The sequence below is a fragment of the Taudactylus pleione genome, unplaced genomic scaffold (assembly GCF_031769625.1).
Source record: "Taudactylus pleione unplaced genomic scaffold, aTauple2 ptg000010l, whole genome shotgun sequence".
NCBI lineage: Eukaryota > Metazoa > Chordata > Amphibia > Anura > Myobatrachidae > Taudactylus > Taudactylus pleione.
Window position 1 is genome coordinate 9136487 of NW_028284413.1, and position 7796 is coordinate 9144282.

The 7796-nt window shown below is 46.3% G+C and overlaps 1 pseudogene; it reads left to right on the plus strand.

Moving 5' to 3' along the window:
* The first annotated feature begins 2337 nt into the window (after window positions 1–2337).
* LOC148542679 (U2 spliceosomal RNA) lies at window positions 2338–2460 on the plus strand (annotated as a pseudogene).
* Window positions 2461–7796: the final 5336 nt, after the last annotated feature.

Consider the following 7796-nt stretch of genomic DNA (forward strand, 5'->3'; position numbering starts at 1 on the left):
ACGCTCCGGCCGGCTATGCAGTGGTAAGTATGTCCCAAACCCCTTTGAGTAGTAGGGGGGTGGGAGCTATATAAGTTTATAAGTTGCGGATCCCACATGGCGGCCTTGGCAGTCAACAGAGTTTGTGTTGCTGGCCAGTAAACCTGACTGCAGAAAAGAAGCTAATAAAGTTTTTACTTAAATAGTAAATGAGTAAAATAATTTCATTTTCTTATGCAGCTCCCCAGACTCACAGCTTATACTGTGTGACCGGGAGTCTGTCTGATGAAGCGCTGCCGTCTGCTGCACCGGGTCTACCGGCTGTCAGGAAGGAGCAATGTGGAAAGGTAGCACGCTGGGCCAATCTACTGCCCGCAAGGCTGTCTTAACAGCACTGTAGGTCCCTGGGCAAAGCAATGCATTGGGGCTCCTATTAAACAAGTCTCTGCCGGGGATGGGATGCTATCGGTGGAGGGTATGCCGGGGGAGGGGGGGGGTGGCTATCGGCAGAAAAACAGTCATTTACAGGAAAAAAACACAAGTCACAGTCTGAACATGTACAGTACAACAAATTTCCTATGCAGTGCTCCCAGTAGTGCCCATTATACAGTACCCACAAAAGTGGTCCCCTCTATGCAGTGCCCCCAGTGGTAGTCCCTCCTATACAGTGCCCCCAGTGGTAGTCCCCCCTATGCATTGCCCCCAGTAGTAGTCCCCCTATGCAGTGTCCCCAGTAGTAGTCCCCCCTATGCAGTGCCCCGAGTAGTAGTCCACCTAAGCATTGCCCCCAGTAGTAGTCCCAAGCATTGCCCCCAGTAGTAGTCCCCCCTATGCAGTACCCCCAGTAGTAGTCCCCACTATGCAGTGATCCCAGTAGTAGTCCACCCTTTGCAGTGGCCCCAGTAGTAATCCCCCTATGCATTGCCCCCAGTAGTAATCCCCCCTATGCAGTGCCCCCAGTAGTAATCCCACCTATGCAGTGCCCCCAGTATTAGTCCCCCCATACAGTGCCCCCAGTAGTGGCCACCCTCCCCATAAAGTGCCCCCAGTAGCAGCCCCCCTTATACAGTGCCCCTAGTAGCGCCTCCCCCTATAAAATGCCCCCAGTAGTGGCCACCATCCCCATACAGTACCCCCAGTAGCGGCCCCCCTATATAGTGCCTCCAGTAGCGCCCCCTCCTAAGCTCTGCAAGTCCATGTGGCCCCTTACACACACACACACACAAAAAAAAGCAACTTATCTGATCCCTGCTCCTGCCGACCGCCGCTGTCCACTCCTCCGTGCCCGCTCTCACTCTGCACTATGGGATGGGAGAGACGTCATGACGTCTCTCCCATCACCCTCTGCAGGGGGAGCCGGACGGCGGAGCTCATGAGTGGGCTCCAGCCGGCTCCTTAAGTGGACGATGCAGCAGCCAATGAGAGTCTGTCTGACTCTCATTGGCTGCTATAACAGACACACAGCTGCCGCAGGCGGCTGTGTATTTGTAAACTGTGTAGGGCAGACCGCTCTCTCTGTGGTCTGCCCTACTCTTGGGGTCTGGGGGACACTAGCGAGGGTGCAGCGGCAACAATGCTGCACCACAGTGGGCCCTTGTGCAATGCATCGTCGCTAGTTCCCACCCTGAGCCGGTACCCGCCTCTGCCTCCTCCCCATGCAGGACTATCAGCGGTGGCAGCTATTCAATGGGGGGTAGGGGTGCTATTGGCCACGGGCCCTTGGGCAACTGCCTCCTACATGCCTGTGCTATATAGCACAGAGAGATGCTAGCATAGTGAGTATTACTCTCTATAGTACAGGTGTCACTGATTAACCGCATGCAGTCTATTTTTTCTATAGCACAGTTAGCGCAGTGGTTAGCATCTATATGGAAGGTAGAGCTGGCGCATAGGTGAGAGTACCCTTCAGTTTAACACCTACAGCAGCATCATACCTTGCCTACAATATATATGGGTCTTCATATGGGTCCAAGCTTCGCATTGTTTCTATCAGACTGCTAAAACAGTATAGGTTCCCCTACTAAGGAAATTATACCGTATTCCTCTCTTCCCCTATCTTCTCTGATCTAAGAAACTGAATAATACTGACAGGTATATAAATGCAAGCTACTGATGAACTTACTATGTCGGTTTAGGTATTCATTTTATAACTACCATAACTACAGCCTACAGCCAAGTCCAATGAAGTAGCAAAATTATATCTCTACGATGACTTGGAACAGAATAGGTGTGTATATGTATGTATGTATGTGGATGTCTATATACATGCGTGTGTATAGGCATAGATATGTGTCCAAGGGCACACTTACTCAATGTACATCACAAGATGCTGTAATGGTTAGAAATACTGCCTCACAGATCACTTCTCTAACTTTTGGCTAGAATCAAGTGTAATATCTGTTGTTATCAGTTTAATATCTGATACACCCTATTTCTGAGGTCTTGAGTTCATTCTTATGTGAGTTTTCTTGGGAAACCCAGGATAGTACACAGGTTATAAGACAACCTAGGTTAAGCAAGGCTTACCTGGGCAAAATTTGCTGTAAGATAGCTCCGCTTACCACTCTCTACATACTGATGAGAGAGGCATCTTCCCTCATATACCGTGACCTCAAGTCTCTGGCTGACAGATACACGATTTGGGTTTGTACTATAAGGATAAACTCTCTATCTCTCTTAGCACATAGATGGCTTTGGGAGACCACCTTGTCGTGTATAGGTACATATCCATATATCTGTAAATGTACATTCCCTATAGAGCATTCTCAGGTTATGGGAATGTGAAGTCAGGTCTCTCCCTGACTCAGTTTATTAGCTGGAGAGTTCTTTATCCTCCTATGGGATGCTTGTACTTGTGCGGTGGTGTTCTGTGAGTTATGAACTGTGGCCCCTTTGTGGGACCATACATGTCTCCACTAACTGCTCTGCTAGTCTTTTTACACAGGGCGGAACTTTTACAGAAGTAGTCCAGTCTCAAAACCCCCAAAAAAGAACGTAGAGTCTCAGATCACCTACAGAACTTATTGATACTCTACCTGCAAGAGGGTGTTAGTGTCTGCGACATTGACTAGAGGTCAGTAGAATCAATGAAGGTACCAGACAGCTCCTGGTCGCTCGCAGGTAAGGAACTTGCTCCACATTCGTAGGCAGGCACTCTTGACACAGATCCCTTTACAAGGGTAACTGTCACAATTGACTCAGGAGGATCTCCTACTGAGGAGCTGAAAGCTGAGGTCTGGGGTTGAGAAAGAAATCGGAGGCGAGGGGCCTGGATGTATGACCTCCTCATCCACAAGTATCGGATGTTGGTGAGACCTGACCAAAGGCACGGAGTCTAACCTGCTGGGAGGTGTTCACCAGTGACCCCTCCAAGCGGGATATGGGTTTAAGCTGCACCCAGCAAACAGGTCGCAGCCCTTTGGTCAGGTTTCCAATACAGGTGGGAAATGGAGGGAGATAACACCGATAAGGCCCAAGAGAGTGTACTTCTGAAAGAAGCACTAGCAAGGATTCTGTACTTGGATGTTGTACTGAGTATGCGGGCAAGGTATCAGATGCACCGCTGGCACAGGAGAGTGACACTGTAATTGTACTTGAAGGATGTACAGGGTATGCGGGCAAGGTATCCAGATGCATCGCTAACACAGGAGAGTGACTCTGTGGTTGTACTCAGAGGATGTACAGAGTATGCAGGTAAGGTATCAGATGCACCAATGGCAGAGGAGAGTAACACTGTGGTTGTACTCAGGATGTACAGAGTACGCAGGCAAGGTATCCGATGCACCGCTGGCACAGGACAGTGACACTGTGGTTGTACTCAGAGGATTTTCTGAGTACGCAGGCAAGGTATCCGGATGCACCGCTGGCACAGGAGAGTAACTAGAAATGACTCGAGAGTAGAACAGCAAGTGAACCTGGAACGAAGTGACGGCAAGCAAACACTAGTAGTAACGACTTTGCACGGGCAACTTCCTGTTGTCCAGAACCCAGTAAAATACCCTAAGGTAGCAGTCCATTGGAGAGCAGCATCGGCTGACAACGATCAAGCTTACATTTGACGGAGGGTCAGTCAGGTGATGAAGACTGTCATGACTGCGCCCATGATGGCAACCTCGGTAATCAATCACGGAGCAGCGCATGGATGTCAGAGTGCACCTAAGGCTTAATCCTCAGCACATCACTCGCCTCTGCACCTGACGTCTGACCGCACGAGAAGTCAGGGGAAGTCATCGCTGTGGTGAGTAACGGCTGATCCTAGGCCGAACTATGACAGGTAACAAGCTCTCAGGGCGACAACACACACATGCCATAGTACCTAACAAGCTGTAAAAGCAGACATCTGTCCTTATAAGGTACCTTTTTCTCATCAGTTTGACACTATAGCCTAAAACAAAAAACGTTTCTACATTCGACGATTATTCCTTATACATTGATGCTCACCCTGTTCTGGTGACCAGAACCTATTGCATTAGGTTGCTCTACTAGTTTCTATTCCCCTAGGGCATATAGACCTGGTCAGACTAGCAAGGGTTTTCAGTTTCTGTATCTGCTATATATATCCTTATGGTGTTGTATCCAATATAGGATAGTGTATAATTATCTATATTAGATTTATCCCTTCTTAGCTCATCTCTCAGCTGATGGGCCTTCTTAGGGTACATAGGCGTCCATGGTCCTACTTCAGCCTTTAGCTTTCCTTCCTGGAAAAATACACATTGTCAGGTGTACTCTTTGTCTTTTGGATCATTCTTCCAGTTTTACCAGTGCAAGGCACCCTGCTGGGGTGCGTGTGGTCCATGAGGGCTGTGTCAACCATGCTTGCGATTTCCGTCATTACTCCACCTGGGGAGACAAGTTTTCTCTGTCAATTATCATTCTTTAGTTTATCTGCAATAATGTACTAAGGTGTCCAAACAGTACACCTTGGTGGCAGAGCAGTAGTACTCGCATCGTAGTATAGTGAGCACGCAGTATTGCTTCGCTTCTAGGGGGGTGCTGTTAGTTTTTTTTTTTACTGTCTGTTTCCTTTTTTTCATCAATTATGATGATTTTGAAGGTGTTGGTTTTTATTCTGGCTCACCTCCCCTGGGTTTCTCTGTTTTGTACCTTTTACACTAAGGGTCGTTCAGTTCCTTACTTGGTGAATTGTGAATGCATCCTGTCTTCTTCCAGGTTTAGTTGCCCTCTGGTATGGTTTCTCCAATTGTGAGGGAGAATTAGGATCTCTGGGCTCCGGCCACTATCTGGTCTGCTCTAAGTTACATGTCATCCGTGGGGGCATAATTTTTTTTTTTACCACACCTTGTTATTGTTGACCTTGAGAGTTTTATTAATCCTTTCCTTGATTCCCTCTGGGGACAGGTGTCATTAATCTTTTTATTGGGGCACATGGGATCCTAGTTGACAGGTGTCACCATTATCAATCCTTTTATTGGTGCAAATGTGATCCTAGTTGCGGGGGTCATTCTTATTTTTATTGGTTGCAGATGTGATCCTAGTGGGTATATACTAATTAGCCCTGTTCACCCCCAGAGGTCTGGTGGTATAGACTCTCGGGCCTCTCCACGCCAATCTTACTAGTGACTCTGCTTTGGCCTCACTGAGTATGGTGCTTGGCTTTCCAGTTGTTTTTGCAAGCGACCCGTGACCATCTCCATGATGGCTGGTTCATCTTTACCAGGTTCTGTTCATATTCTCGCACATAACACTAATGGGCAGCCTTAGACTCTTCTCAGGGATTGTGACGTTTCGACTCACAGTGGTGACATTCAGTGGCACGGCACCTACTGAACATAATTTTTTTTACCACAGTGCCTCTGTCTGGCCCTGAAAACACAAGTTTTAGAAAAAAAAAGCTTTTCATTTTTTGACAACTTCACACTGCGACTCCCAGTTATTAAAGTTGGCACGGCATCTACTGTACATTATTTTTTAACATGGCACCTACTGAACATTATTTTTTAACACAGTGCCCCTGCTTGGCCCTGAACTCACACAAGTTTTAGAAAAAAAAGTTTGTCCCTTTTTTTTACCAAATGACAACTGTGAGTCACAATGCTGATATTAACGGTGACACAGTACCTACTGAATGCTATTATTTGATAGTTGTTTTTTTTTAACATTGTATCTGCACTGAACACTGGAGCTCATTCAGACCTGGCTGCTAAGCTGCGCTCTCATGCAGCTAAAAGGGTCCGGGTATGCAAATGGCACGATCGCACTGTCTGGTGTTGGACGCCTTCTATGTCTTAGAGAGCGACGGCTGTGCGAACCCATGCCGGTATCAAGACACCCACTTTTCTCTCTTAACACACGTCATCTCCAGGAAGTGTGGGAGCAATTGGAACCATCGAGAGACATCGGAGCTGTACGCAGCGCTTGATGTAGACCTTACCCCGCCGCAAGCACTGCGATCACTGCAGGCTGAAAAACAAACAAGTGACGTGTACAATTACGCATGTTTGCTAATTATTACAGGTGTGCGCCGACCCCCGTGTTTTGGTTTTGGATCTGGATCTCCCCTGGTTTTGGATCTGGATTGGTTTTGCCAAAACCTCACCTCCGTGTTTTGTTTTCGTGTTTTAGTTTTGGATCTGGATTTTTTCATAAAAAATTAAAAAAAACTGCTAAAATCACATAAAATGGGCATTTTTTTGTTGATACAGTATTAATAACCTCAATAACATTTATTTCCACTCGTTTCCAGTCAATTTTGACCACTTCACAGCTCACAATATTGATTTGTTCATCTTGTTTAGGCCAAAAATTTGCACCAAGATAGCTGGCTGACTAAGCTAAGCTGCAGCAGTGGGCAGCGCAAACACATGGCAGTTCAACTTCAAACATGGGACATCAGGAAACACTTTCATTATTCAAGAGAGGCCTGAGGGAGTTGGAGTATGTATGTAGTTGAAGGTAGGGCAGGGACAGGAAGGGTTGATTGGTAGTAAATTTAATTTTGCATTTTGATTCAAAAGAAAATTTATGAGGGAGAATGGGAGGGGAGGAAGCATTTACAAAAAAAATGTGATACAGTACATTTACATTAGGCCTTGCCACAGAAGAATCCTTGAGCATGGCTGCTGCTGCTGGGAGCTGATTTTCTCATCCCAGAAGGGGACCAGGAAGAGTGCTTTCCAAAAAAAATAAACAATTGACTTAAATAATGCTTTGCAAATCTTCTATAAAGGCATTTCCCAACCTGTACAGGGACATAAAAAAACATAGTTAGTTAGATGCCACTTAACCAGCATAGATATGAGGACAAGTGTAAGATCTATGATTTAAGGGCAGGGGTAACCAACCCTGGTCCTCAAGAGCTACCAACAGTGCGTGTTTTCCAGGTCTCACAGAATCAAAACTATAATAATTAACTCCACCTGTGGATCTTTCTAAATGTTTTGGTGAGTAATGAATACACCTGTGCACCAGCTAGGTCGTCTGGAAAACATGAGCTCTCGTGGACCGAGGTTGGCTACCCCTGATTTAAGGCCTTACGTTGTGTCTTTCTTGAGAATCCTGTGCAGGTAGGAGTGGATTTTCATCCCAGAAGGGGACCATGAAGAGTGCTTCCAAAAAACAATTGACTTAAATAATCCTTTGCAAACCTTCTGTTCTGTAACAGAATTTTCCAACCTGTACAGCGACATTAAAAAAAACAGAGTTAGTTAGTGGCCTTCAAATTGCCATTGTTGACACTGTCCATTTCTTAGATATGTGAATAATTAGAAATGTAGAAGGCCAAAAATTGGGTGGACCACACATGGCTGATTGATCAACCATGGCAACTGGATTAGTGTCATAAGGAAGAGGAGGCT